Raw genomic sequence first — 13,909 nt, 5'->3', positions numbered from 1 at the left:
TTGAAGAAGGACTCTCGAGGTCTTTCTCGGGGGGTGGCGCGAAACCCTGGTGTCCCTCGCCTTCTGCCGGGGACCTTAAGGAACTTCCCAGGGTGACTCTGAGAGGCGAGGGATCCTGTGGAGGTGGCGGGGCACCTCGGGACTCGGCTGGGTCTGGCGCAACGGAAGAGGGCCTTACCTCGAGGGGAGGCAGGAACCTCAGGCTTCCTCTCCGTTTCGGACTCCGACCGCAGGGTCCCTGCAGAGTTGGGACAGGAGAGTCAGGCCTCGTCTTGTCTGAGGAAGGGAACCCCGCTGGCCTCTCGAGTTGCTCAGGGGGTCTCAGGCCCCTCGTCGAGCTGTGTGTGGAACCCGCGGGTCTTTGCGGACGATGCACGGGGGTGGCAGTGCCCCTTCGTGTTGTGCCTTCACCCACAGGGTTGCCTTCGAAGAGGGGTCAGGGCCTCGGGTCCTTCTCAAGGGCGGACCGTGGAATCAGGGGCGTTCGGCATGTGGCCCCACCCACGTGGCTCGTCTCGAATTTCCTCGTGAGACCGGCCTCATTCTGAGGTGCGCCGGGAAGGCCGGGAACCCCTTCCAGACCACTCAGGGGAATCTCCTCTCCTGTCGAGATCAGGAGGGGAGAAGGGGCTCAGAGGAAGCGGTGCCGGTACCCTCGGTGTTCCCCTCGAGGGAACCCGGCGTGTCGGGGGACCTTTGGGGGTCGCAGGAAGGCTGTCAGGGACCGTTTCGCCCTTCAGGGCGGAACAGGGGACTTCCCTTGAGACGCCGTTGCGGACAAGGGCCTCATCTTGCCAAGAGGTGGGAACCACGTGGTTTTTCTCGAGTTGCGGCGGCATTTTCGAGTTACCACGGGGATCTCAGCCTTCCCCTTGGGTTGGCCCTGGGAAGCCCAATCTTCCCCTCGGGTTGCCAGGGAAAGCTGGGGGTTGCGCTCGAGTCACTGCAGGGCCGAAGAGACCTCACCTAGGCGTGTGTCCGGGACCTAATATTCCTCTCCAGGGAAGGCAGGGATCTCGGGGTTGCATTCCAGGCTCCCCCGGGGAGTCAGGCCTCGTCTCGAGGGGAAGCCAAGGACTCCGCTCTCCTCTCGAGTCGCGACGCGGGTCTCTTGGAGCCCCCTGAGCGGCCTCAAGGGAGTCCAGCCTCCTCTTCCGTTTGGAGAGAGGACCCGGGATTGCTCTCCAGGCCATGCAGGAAAAGAAGGCCCTCAGCTCGCGAGGACGGGGGCGTCTCAGGGGTTTCCTCGAGCTGCGGCGCCCGTGGGGGTTTTCTCCCGAGGCACGACGAGGATCTCAGGGAGCCTCTCGTGCGGCGCCAGGGAAGTCAGGTCTCCATGCGCGTGGCGAGGGGGAGCGCGTCCTGGCTCTCGAGTCACGGGAGGGGAGTAGGGCCTCGAGACGCGTTGAAGAAGGACTCTCGAGGTCTTTGTCGGGGGGCGGCGGGAAACCCTCGTGTCCCTCGCCTTCTGCCGGGGACCTTAGGGAACTTCCCAGGGTGCCTCTGAGAGGCGAGGGATGCTGTGGTGGTGGCGGGGCCCCTCGGGACTCTGCTGGGTCTGGCGCAACGGAAGAGGGCCTCACCTCGAGGGGAGGCAGGAACCTCAGGCTTCCTCTCCGTTTCGGACTCCGACCGCAGGGTCCCTGCAGAGTTGGGACAGGAGAGTCAGGCCTCGTCTTGTCTGAGGAAGGGAACCCCGCTGGCCTCTCGAGTTGCTCAGGGGGTCTCAGGCCCCTCGTCGAGCTGTGTGTGGAACCCGCGGGTCTTTGCGGACGATGCACGGGGTTGGCAGTGCCCCTTCGTGTTGTGCCTTCCCCCACAGGGTTGCCTTCGAAGAGGGGTCCGGGCCTCGGGTCCTTCTCAAGATCGCACCAGGGAATCGGGGGCGTTGGGCATGTGGCCCCACCCACGTGGCTCGTCTCGAATTTCCTCGTGAGACCGGCCTCATCCTGAGGTGCGCCGGGAAGGCCGGGAACCCCTTCCAGACCACGCAGGGGAATCGCCTCTCCTGTCGCGATCAGGAGGGGAGAAGGGGCTCAGAGGAAGCGGTGCCGGGACCCTCGGTGTTCCCCTCGGGGGAACCCGGCGTGTTGGGGGACTTTTGGGGGTCGCAGGAAGGCTGTAAGGGACCGTTTCGCCCTTCAGGGCGGAACAGGGGACTTCCCTTGAGATGCCGTCGCGGGCAAGAGCCTCATCTTGCCAAGCGGTGGGAACAACGTGGTTTTTCTCGAGTTGCGGCGGCATTCTCGAGTTACGACGGGGATCTCAGCCTTCCCCTTGGGTTGGCCCTGGGAAGCCCAATCTTCCCCTCGGGTTGCGAGGGAAAGCTGGGGGTTGCACTCGAGTCACTGCAGGGCCGAAGAGACCTCACCTAAGCGTGTGTCCGGGACCTAATTTTCCTCTCCAGGGAAGGCAGGGATCTCGGGGTTGCATTCCAGGCACCCCGGGGAGTCAGGCCTCGTCCCGAGGGGAAGCCAAGGACTCCGCTCTCCTCTCGATTCGCGACGCGGGTCTCTTGGAGCCCCCTGAGCGGCCTCAAGGGAGTCCAGCCTCCTCTTCCGTTTGGAGAGAGGACCCGGGATTGCTCTCCAGGCCATGCAGGAAAAGAAGGCCCTCAGCTCGCGAGGAAGGGGGCGTCTCAGGGGTTTCCTCGAGCTGCGGCGCCCGTGGGGGTTTTCTCCCGAGGCACGACGAGGATCTCAGGGAGCCTCTCGTGCGGCGCCAGGGAAGTCAGTTCTCCATGCGCGTGGCGAGGGGGAGCGCGTCCTGGCTCTCGAGTCACGGGAGGGGACTAGGGCCTCGAGACGCGTTGAAGAAGGACTCTCGAGGTCTTTCTCGGGGGGCGGCGGGAAACCCTCGTTTCCCTCGCCTTCTGCCGGGGACCTTAGGGAACTTCCCAGGGTGCCTCCGAGAGGCGAGTGATCCTGTGGAGGTGGCGGGGCGCCTCGGGACTCCGCTGGGTCTGGCGCAACGGAAGAGGGACTCACCTCGAGGGGAGGCAGGAACCTCGGGCTTCCTCACCGTTTCGAACTCCGAGCGCAGGGTCCCTGCAGAGTTGGGACAGGAGAGTCAGGCCTCGTCTTGTCTGAGGAAGGGAACCCCGCTGGCCTCTCGAGTTGCTCAGGGGGTCTCAGGCCCCTCGTCGAGCTGTGTGTGGAACCCGCGGGTCTTTGCGGACGATGCACGGGGGTGGCAGTGCCCCTTCGTGTTGGGCCTTCACCCACAGGATTGCCTTCGAAGAGGGGTCCGGGCCTCGGGTCCTTCTCAAGAGCGGACCGGGGAATCGGTGGCTTTCGGCATGTGGCCCCCCCACGTGGCTCGTCTCGAATTTCCTCGTGAGACCGGCCTCATCCTGAGGTGCGCCGCGAAGGCCGGGAACCCCTTCCAGACCACGCAGGGGAATCGCCTCTCCTGTCGCGATCAGGAGGGGAGAAGGGGCTCAGAGGAAGCGGTGCCGGGACCCTCGGTGTTCCCCTCGGGGGAACCCGGCGTGTCAGGTTACTTTTGGGGGTCGCAGGAAGGCTGTCAGGGACCGTTTCGCCCTTCAGGGCGGAACAGGGGTCTTCCCTTGAGACGCCGTCGCGGGCAAGAGCCTCATCTTGCCAAGCGGTGGGAACCACGTGGTTTTTCTCGAGTTGCGGCGGCATTCTCGAGTTACGACGGGGATCTCAGCCTTCCCCTTGGGTTGGCCCTGGGAAGCCCAATCTTCCCCTCGGGTTGCGAGGGAAAGCTGGGGGTTGCGCTCGAGTCACTGCAGGGCCGAAGAGACCTCACCTAGGCGTGTGTCCGGGACCTAATATTCCTCTCCAGGGAAGGCAGGGATCTCGGGGTTGCATTCCAGGCTCCCCCGGGGAGTCAGGCCTCGTCCCGAGGGGAAGCCAAGGACTCCGCTCTCCTCTCGAGTCGCGACGCGGGTCTCTTGGAGCCCCCTGAGCGGCCTCAAGGGAGTCCAGCCTCCTCTTCCGTTTGGAGAGAGGACACGGGATTGCTCTCCAGGCCATGCAGGAAAAGAAGGCCCTCAGCTCGCGAGGACGGGGGCGTCTCAGGGGTTTCCTCGAGCTCCGCCGCCCCTGGGGGTTTTCTCCCGGGGCACGACGAGGATCTCAGGGAGCCTCTCGTGCGGCGCCAGGGAAATGAGGTCTCCATGCGCGTGGCGAGGGGGAGCGCGTCATGGCTCTCGAGTCACGGGAGGGGACTAGGGCCTCGAGACGCGTTGAAGAAGGACTCTCGAGGTCTTTCTTGGGGGGCGGAGGGAAACCCTCGTTTCCCTCGCCTACTGCCGGGGACCTTAGGGAACTTCCCAGGGTGCCTCTGAGAGGCGAGGGATCCTGTGGAGGTGGCGGGGCCCCTCGGGACTCCGCTGGGTCTGGCGCAACGGAAGAGGGCCTCACCTCGAGGGGAGGCAGGAACCTCAGGCTTCCTCTCCGTTTCGGACTCCGACCGCAGGGTCCCTGCACAGTTGGGACAGGAGAGTCAGGCCTCGTCTTGTCTGAGGAAGGGAGCCCTGCTGGCCTCTCGAGTTGCTCAGGGGGTCTCAGGCCCCTCGTCGAGCTGTGTGTGGAACCCGCGGGTCTTTGCGGACCATGCACGAGGGTGGCAGTGCCCCTTCGTGTTGTGCCTTCACCCACAGGGTTGCCTTCGCAGAGGGGTCCGTGCCTCGGGTCCTTCTCAAGAGCGGACCGGGGAATCGGGGGCGTTCGGCATGTGGCCCCACCCACGTGGCTCGTCTCGAATTTCCTCGTGAGACCGGCCTCATCCTGAAGTGCGCCGGGAAGGCCGGGAACCCCTTCCAGACCACGCAGGGGAATCGCCTCTCCTGTCGCGATCAGGAGGGGAGAAGGGGCTCAGAGGAAGCGGTGCTGGGACCCTCGGTGTTCCCCTCGGGGGAACCCGGCGTGTCGGGTTACTTTTGGGGGTCGCAGGAAGGCTGTCAGGGACCGTCTCGCCCTTCAGGGCGGAACAGGGGACTTCCCTTGAGACGCCGTCGCGGGCAAGGGCCTCATCTTGCCAAGCGGTGGGAACCAAGTGGTTGTCGTCGAGTTGCGGCGGCATTCTCGAGTTACGACGGGGATCTCAGCCTTCCCCTTGGGTTGGCCCTGGGAAGTCCAATCTTCCCCTCGGGTTGCGAGGGAAAGCTGGGGGTGGCGCTCGAGTCACTGCAGGGCCGAAGAGACCTCACCTAGGCGTGTGTCCGGGACCTAATTTTCCTCTCCAGGGAAGGCAGGGATCTCGGTGTTGCATTGCAGGCTTCCCCGGGGAGTCAGGCCTCTTCTCGAGGGGAAGCCAAGGACTCCGCTCTCCTCTCGAGTGGCGACGCGGGTCTCTTGGAGCCCCCTGAGCGGCCTCAAGGGAGTCCAGCCTCCTCTTTCGTTTGGAGAGAGGACCCGGGATTGCTCTCCAGGCCATGCAGGAAAAGAAGGCCCTCAGCTCGCGAGGACGGGGGCGTCTCAGGGGTTTCCTCGAGCTGCGGCGCCCGTGGGGGTTTTCTCCCGAGGCACGACGAGGATCTCAGGGAGCCTCTCGTGCGGCGCCAGGGAAGTCAGGTCTCCATGCGCCTGGCGAGGGGGAGCGCGTCCTGGCTCTCGAGTCACGGGAGGGGACTAGGGCCTCGAGACGCGTTGAAGAAGGACTCTCGAGGTCTTTCTCGGGGGGCGGCGGGAAACCCTCGTTTCCCTCGCCTTCTGCTGGGGACCTTAGGGAACATCCCAGGGTGCCTGTGAGAGGCGAGGGATCCTGTGGAGGTGGCGAGGCCCCTCGGGACTCCGCTGGGTCTGGCGCAACGGAAGAGGGCCTCACCTCGAGGGGAGGCATGAACCTCAGGCTTCCTCTCCGTTTCGGACTCCGACCGCAGGGTCCCTGCAGAGTTGGGACAGGAGAGTCAGGCCTCGTCTTGTCTGAGGAAGGGAACCCCGCTGGCCTCTCGATTTGCTCAGGGGTCTCCGGCCCCTCGTCGAGCTGTGTGTGGAACCCGCGGGTCTTTGCGGACGATGCACGGGGGTGGCAGTGCCCCTTCGTGTTGTGCCTTCACCCACAGGGTTGCCTTCGAAGAGGGGTCCGGGCCTCGGGTCCTTCTCAAGTGCGGACCGGGGAATCGGGGGCGTTCGGCATGTGGCCCCACCCACGTGGCTCGTCTCGAATTTCCTCGTGAGACCAGCCTCATCCTGAGGTGCGCCGGGAAGGCCGGGAACCCCTTCCAGACCACGCAGGGGAATCGCCTCTCCTGTCGCGATCAGGAGGGGAGAAGGGGCTCAGAGGAAGCGGTGCCGGGACCCTCGGTGTTCCCCTCGGGGGAACCCGGCATGTCGGGGGACTTTTGGGGGTCGCAGGAAGGCTGTAAGGGACCGTTTCGCCCTTCAGGGCGGAACAAGGGACTTCCCTTGAGACGCCGTCGCGGGCAAGGGCCTCATCTTGCCAAGCGGTGGGAACCACGTGGTTGTTCTCGAGTTGCGGCGGCATTCTCGAGTTACGACGGGGATCTCAGCCTTCCCCTTGGGTTGGCCCTGGGAAGCCCAATCTTCCCCTCGGGTTGCAAGGGAAAGCTGGGGGTTGCGCTCGAGTCACTGCAGGGCCGAAGAGACCTCACCTAGGCGTGTGTCCGGGACCTAATTTTCCTCTCCAGGGAAGGCAGGGATCTCGGGGTTGCATTCCAGGCTCCCCCGGGGAGTCAGGCCTCGTCTCGAGGGGAAGCCAAGGACTCCGCTCTCCTCTCGAGTCGCGACGCGGGTCTCTTGGAGCCCCCTGAGCGGCCTCAAGGGAGTCCAGCCTCCTCTTCCGTTTGGAGAGAGGACCCGGGATTGCTCTCCAGGCCATGCAGGAAAAGAAGGCCCTCAGCTCGCGAGGACGGGGGCGTCTCAGGGGTTTCCTCGAGCTGCGGCGCCCGTGGGGGTTTTCTCCCGAGGCACGACGAGGATCTCAGGCAGCCTCTCGTGCGGCGCCAGGGAAGTCAGGTCTCCATGCGCGTGGCGAGGGGAAGGGCGTCCTGGCTCTCGAATCACGGGAGGGGACTAGGGCCTCGAGACGCGTTGAAGAAGGACTCTCGAGGTCTTTCTCGGAGGCCGGCGGGAAACCCTCGTTTACCTTGCCTTCTGCCGGGGTCCTTAGGGAACTTCCTAGGGTGCCTCTGAGAGGCGAGGGATCCTGTGGATTTGGCAGGGCCTCTCGGGACTCTGCTGGGTTCGGCGCAATGGAAGAGGGCCTCATCTCGAGGGGAGGCAGGAACCTCAGGCTTCCTCTCCGATTCTGACTCCGACTGCACGGTCCCTGCAGAGTTGGGACAGGAGAGTCATGCCTCGTCTTGTCTGAGGAATGGAATTCTGGTTGCCTCTTGAGTTGTTCCGGGAGTCTCAGGCCCCTTGTCGAGCTGTGTGTAGACCCTGCGGGTTTTTCCGGATGATGCACGGGGGTGTCAGTGCCCCTTCGTGTTGTGCCTTCACCCACAGGGTTGCCTTCGAAGAGGTGTCCGGGCATCGGGTTCTTATCAAGAGCGGACCTGAAAATCGGTGTCGTTCGGCACGTGGCACCTCACACATGGCTAGTCTCGAATTTCCTCCTGAGACCGGCCTCATCCTGAGGTGCAACGGGAAGGCCGGGAGCCCCTTCCAGAGAAAGCAGGGAAATTGACTCTCCTGTCACGATCAGGAGGGGAGAAGGGGCTCAGATGAAGTGGTGCCGGGACCCTTGGTGTTCCCCTCGAGGGAACCCAGCGTGTCGGGGAACTTTTGCTGTCGCATCAAGGTGTCAAATACCGTTTCGCACTTAAGGACAGAACATGGGACTTCCCTGGAGATGCCGGGAATTTCGGTGTTCCCCTGGAGTGAGACCGGTATGTTGGGGAACTTTGGGGTCGCATCAAGGGTGCCAAGTAGCATTTCGAACTTTAAGATGGAACGTGGGACTTCTCTTGAGACTCTAGCTGGCAAGGGCCTCATATTGCGATGAAGGGGGAACCACATGGTTTTTAAGACTTGAGGCTGAATTCTCGAATTATGATGGGAAATTCAGACTTCCTCATGTGTTGACCGTGGGAAGCCCAATCTTCCATTCAAATTGTGAGGGAGAGATGGAGGTTGCTCTCGATCACTGTAGGGCAAAATAGACCTCATCTAGGCTTGTGTCTAGGACATAATGTTCCACTCCAGGGGCGACAGGGATCTCGGGGTTGCATTCCAAACTCACCCGGGGAGTCAGGCCTCGTCTCCAGGGAAGCAAAGGACTCCGCTCTCCTCTCGAGTCGCACCGGGTATTTCTTGGGCCCAACTGAGTGGCCTAAAGGGAGTCAATCCTCCTGTGAAGTTTGGAGAGAGGACCAGGGATTGCTCTCCAGTTCAGGCGGGAAAAGAAGGCCCCCATCTCTCCTTGACGGGGGCATCTTGTGGTTTTTCTCGAACTGCGGCGCCACTGTGGGTTTTCTCACGAGGTACGATGGGGTACTCAGGGAGCCTCTTGTGTGGTACTAGGGAAGTCAGTTTTCCTGCTTGTGGCGAGGGGAGCGCGTCCTTGCTCTGGCGTCATGGTAGGGGAATCGGGCATCAAGAGACGTTGAAAAAGGACTCTCCAAGTCTTTCTCGGGTTACTTCAGGAAACTCTGGGTTCCCTCGACTTGTGCCAGTGACCTCAGGTAGCTTCTCAGGGAGCCTCTGAGAATTCAGGGATACTGTGGTGTTGGGAGGGGCCTCTCGGGACACCACTGAGTTTGGTTCAATGGAAGAGGGCCTCTTCTCTAGTTGAGGCAGGAACCTCAGGGTTCCTCTCCAATTCTGACTCCGATCGCAGGGTCCCTGAAGAGTTGGGCCAGGAGGGTAAGGCCTCGTCTTGTGTGAAGGAATGCAACTTCACTTGCCTCTCGAGTTGTTCAGGGGGTGACAGTCCACATTTGGAGCTGTGAGTGGAATCAGCGGGTTTTTCCAGACGATGCATGGGGATGTCAGTGTCCCTTCGTGTTGTGCCTTCATCCACAGGGTTGCCTTCGAAGAGATGTCCGGGCGTCAGGTTCTTATCTAGAGTGGACCGGGAATTCGGGATCTTTCAACATGTGGCACCAACCATGAGGCTACTTTTTGAATTTCCTCATGAGACCGGCCTCATCTGGAGGTTCGCGGGGAACGTCGGGAACCCCTTGCAGACAAAGCATGGGAGTCGACCCTCCTGTCGCGATCAGGAGGGGTTAAGGGGCTCACAGGAAGTGGTGCCATGAACTTTGGTGTTTCCCTCGAGTGAGACTGGTATGTCAGGGAACTTTGGGGGTCGCCTCAAGGGTGCCAAGTACCGTTTTGTACTTCAGGATGGAACGTGGGACTTCTCTTGATACGCTGTAGCGGCCAAGGGCCTCATCTTGCGATGACGGGGGAGCCACGTGGTTTTTCTCGAGTTGCGGCGGGATTCTCGAGTTACGACGGGGATTTCAGGCTTCCTCTTGTGTTGGGCCAGGGAAGTCCAATCATCCATTCGAGTTGCGAGGGAGAGCTGGGAGTTGCGCTCGAGTCACTGCAGGGCAAAGGAGACCTCATCTAGGCTTGTGTCCAGGACCTAATGTTCCTCTCCAAGGGCCACAGGGATCTCAGGTTTGCATTCCAGACTCACCCAGGGAGTCAGGCCTCGTGTCGAAGGGAAGCAAAGGACTCCGCTCTCCTTTCGAGTTGCAACAGGCACCTCTTGGAGCCCACTTTGTGGCCTAAAGGGAGTCAAGCCTCCTTTGAAGTTTGGAGAGAGGACTTGGGACTGCTCTCCAGGCCATGCAGGAAAAGATGGCCCTCATCTCGCGATGACGGAGGGGTCTTGTGTGTTTTCTCGAGCTGCGGCGCCAGTGTGGGGTTTCACACGAGGTACGACAGGGAGTTCAGGGAGCCTCTCATGTGGCGCCAGGGAAGTCAGGTCTCCATGTGCGTGGCTAGGGGGAGCGTGTTATTGCTCTCGAGCCATGGTAGGGGAATCTGACCTCAAGACGCGTTGAAGAAGGACTCTCGAGGTCTTTCTTCGGTTGTGGCAGGAAACCCTTATTTCCCTCGACGTTTGCCGGTGGCCTCAAGGAGCTTCTCAGAATGCCTATGAGAAGTCAGGGATACTGTGGAGATGGGAGGGGACTCTCGGGACTCCACTGGGTTTGTTTTAATGGAAGAGGGCCTCATCTCGGGTTGAGGCAGGAACCTCAGGTTTCCTCTCCATTTCTGACTCAGATCGAAGCGTGCCTGCAGAGTTGGGATTGGATACTCAGGCCTCGTCTTGTCTGAGGAAGGGAACTCCGCTTTCCTCTCTCATTGTTTAAGGGGTGACAGGCCAGTTGTGGAGCTGTATGTGGATCCTGCGGGGTTTTCCGGACGATGAACAGGGTTGCCAGTGCCCCCTCGTGTAGTGCCTTCATCCACAGGGTTGCCTTAGAAGAGGTGTCCGGGCATCGGGTTCTTATCAAGAGCAAGACCGAGAAATCGGGGTCTTTCGGCACGTGGCACCAACACGAGGCTACGTCTCGAATTTCTTCGTGAGACTGGCCTCATCCTGAGGTGCGCCATGAAGGTCGGAACCCCTTCTAGACAAAGCAGGGGGATCGACCTTCCTGCCATGATCAGGAGCGGAGAAGGGGCTCAAATGAAGTGGTGCCAGGAACTTCGGTGTTCCCTTGGAGTGAGACCGGTATATTGGGGAACTTTTGGGGTCGCATCAAGGGTGCCAAGTAGCATCTCGAACTTTATGACGAAACATGGGACTTCTCCTGAGACTCTGTAGCGGGCAAAGGCCTCATATTGCGATGAATGGGGAACCACGTGGTTTTTAAGAGTGCGGTGGGATTCTCGAGTTACAACAGGAAATTCAGACTTCCTCTTGTGTTGGCCCAATGAAGACCAATCTTCCATTCGAATTGCGAGGGAGAGATGGGTGTTGCTCTCGAGTCACTGTAGGGCAAAATAGACCTCATCTAGGCTTTTGTCCAGGACATAATGTTCCTCTCCAGGGACAACAGGGATCTCGGGGTTGCATTCCAGACTCACCCGAGGTAAGGCCTCGTCCGAGGGGAAACAAAGTACTCTGCTCTCCTCTCAAGTCGCGACAGGTATCTCTTGGAGCCCATTGAGTGGCCTAAAGGGAGTAAAGCCTCCTGTGAAATTTGGAGAAAAGACCAGGGATTGCTCTCCAGGTCAGGCAGGAAAAGAAGTCCCCAATCTCGCGATGACGGTGGGTTTTCCCGAGCTGCGGCGCCAGTTTGGGGTTTCTCACGAGGTATGACGGGGAGCTCAGGGAGCCTCTCATGTGGCGCCAGGGAAGTCAGGTGTCCATGCGCATGGCGAGGGGGAGCGTGTCATTGCTCTCGAGTCATGGTAGGGGAATCGTCCTCAAGACGCGTTGAAGAAGGACTCTTGAGGTCTTTCTCGGGTTGCGGCAGGATACCCTGTGTTCCCTCGACTTGTGCCGGTGACCTCAGGGAGTTGCTCAGGGTGCCTCTGAGAAGACACTGATACTGTGGAGTTGGGAGGGGCCTCTCGGGACTCCACTGGGTGTGGTATAAATACAAGAGGGCCTCATCTCGTGTTGAGGAAGGAACCTCAGGGTTCCTCTCCATTTCAGACTCCGATCTCAGGATTCCTGCAGAGTTGGGACAGGAGAGTCAGGCCTCGTATTCTGTAGAGAAATGAAACTTAGCTTGCCTCTCGAGTTGTTCACGAGGTAACAGGTCACTTGTCGAGCTGTATGTGGAACCTGCAGAATTTTCAAAAGATGCACGGGTGTTCAGGGTCCCTCCTTGTTGTGCCTTCATCCTACGGGATGCATTCCAAGACGTGTACGGGCATCGGGTTCTTATTAATAGCTGACCGGGAAATGGGGTCTTTCCGCATGTGGCACCACCCACGAGGCTACATCTCCAATTTCCTCGTGAGACAGGCCTCATCCTGATGTGCGCTGGGAAGATCGGTAACCCCTTCCACACAAAGCAGGAGAAAAGACACTCCTGTTGCAATCAGGAGGGGAGAAGGGGCTCAAATGATGTGGTGCGGGGAACATGGGTGTTACCCTCGAGTGAGGCCTGTATGTTGGGGAACTTTGGGGGTGCCATCATGGGTGCCAAGTACCGTTTTGCACTTCAGTAGGTACGTGGGACTTCTTTTGAGACGCTGTGGCGGCAAGGGCCTCATGCTGCGAAGACGATGGAACCACGTGGTTTTTCTCGAGTTGTGGCGGGATTCTCGAGTTACGACGTGGATTTCAGGCTTCCTCTTGTGTTGGCCCTGGGAAGCCCAAACTTCCCTTCGAGTTGCGAGGGAAAGCTGGATGTTGTGCTCGAACCACTGCAAGGCCAAGGAGACCTCATCTAGGCGTGTGTCCAGGACCTAATAGTCCTCTCAAGGGAAGACAAGGATCTCGGGATTGCACTCCAGACTCCCCCGGGGAGTCAGGCCTCGCCTCGAGGGGAAGCAAAGGACTGCGCTCTCCTCTAGAGCCCCGACGCGGATCTCTTGGAGCCCCATGAGTCGCCTCAAGGGAATCCATCCTACTCTTCAGTTTGGAGAGAGGACTCGGGATTGCTCTCCAGGCCAGGCAGGAAAAGAAGGCCCTCAGCTCGCGAGGACGGGGGCGTCTCAGGGGTTTCCTCGAGCTGCGGCGCCCATGCGGGTTTTCTCCCGAGGCACGACGAGGATCTCAGGGAGCCTCTCGTGCGGCGCCAGGGAAGCCAGGTCTGCATGCGCGAGGCGAGGGGGAGCGCATCATTGCTCTCTAGTCCAGAGAGGGGACAAGGGCCTCAAGACAGTTTGAAGAAGGACTATCGAGGTCTTTCTCGAGTGGCGGCGGGAAACCCTTATTTCCCTCGACTTCTGCCGGGGACCTCAGGGAACTTCCCAGGGTGCCTCTGAGAGGTGAGGGATGCTGTGGAGTTAGCGGCGTCTCTCGGGACTCCGCTGGGGTTGGCGCAATTGAAGAGGGCCTCATCTCGAGGGAGGCAGGAACATCAGGCTTCCTCTCTGTTTCTGACTCCGACCCTCCGACCTCAGGGTCCCTGCAGAGTTGGGAGCGGAGAGTCAGGCCTCGTCTTGTCTGAGGAAGGGAACCCCACTTGCCTCTCGAGTTGTTCAGGGGGTCTCAGGCCCCTCGTCGAGCTGTGTGTGGAACCCGCGGGACTTTGCGGACGATGCACGGGGTGGCAGTACCCCTTCGTGTTGTGCCTTCACCCACAGGGTTGCCTTCGAAGAGGGGTCCGGGCCTCGGGTCCTTCTCAAGATCGGACCGGGGAATCGGGGTCGTTCGGCATGTGGCGCCACCCACGTGGCTCGGTTCGAATTTCCTCGTGAAACCGGCCTCCTCCTTAGGTGCGCGGGGAAGGCCGGGAACCCCTTCAAGACCACGCAGGGCAATCGACTCTCCTGTCGCGATCAGGAGGGGAGAAGGGGCTCAGAGGAAGCGGTGCCGGGAACCTCGGTGTTCCCCTCGAGGGAACCCGGCGTGTCGGGGAACTTTTGAGGGTCGCATGAAGGCTGTCAGGGACCATTTCGCCCTTCAGGGTGGAACAGGGACTTCCCTTAAGACGCCATCGCGGGCAAGGGCCTCATCTTCCGAAGAGGTGGGAACCACGTGGTGTTTCTCGAGCTGCGGCGGGATTATCGTGTTACGACGGGGATCTCAGCCTTCCTCTTGGGTTGGCCCTGGGAAGCCCAATCTTCCCTCGAGTTGCGAGGGAAAGCTGGGGGTTGTGCTCGAGTCACCGCAGGGCCGAAGAGACCTCACCTATGCGTGTGTCCGGGACCTAATATTCCTCTCCAGGGAAGGCAGGGATCTCGGGGTTCCATTCCAGGCTCCCCGGGGAGTCAGGCCTCGTCTCGAGGGGAAGCCAAGGACTCCGCTCTCCTCTCGAGTCGCGACGCGGGTCTTGGAGCCCCCTGAGCGGCCTCAAGGAGTCCAACCTCCTCTTCCGTTTGGAGAGAGGACC

This window comes from Bubalus kerabau, unplaced genomic scaffold (assembly GCF_029407905.1).
Source record: "Bubalus kerabau isolate K-KA32 ecotype Philippines breed swamp buffalo unplaced genomic scaffold, PCC_UOA_SB_1v2 scaffold_56, whole genome shotgun sequence".
NCBI classification, from domain to species: Eukaryota; Metazoa; Chordata; class Mammalia; order Artiodactyla; family Bovidae; genus Bubalus; species Bubalus kerabau.
Note: the sequence above shows the minus strand (reverse complement) of the source record.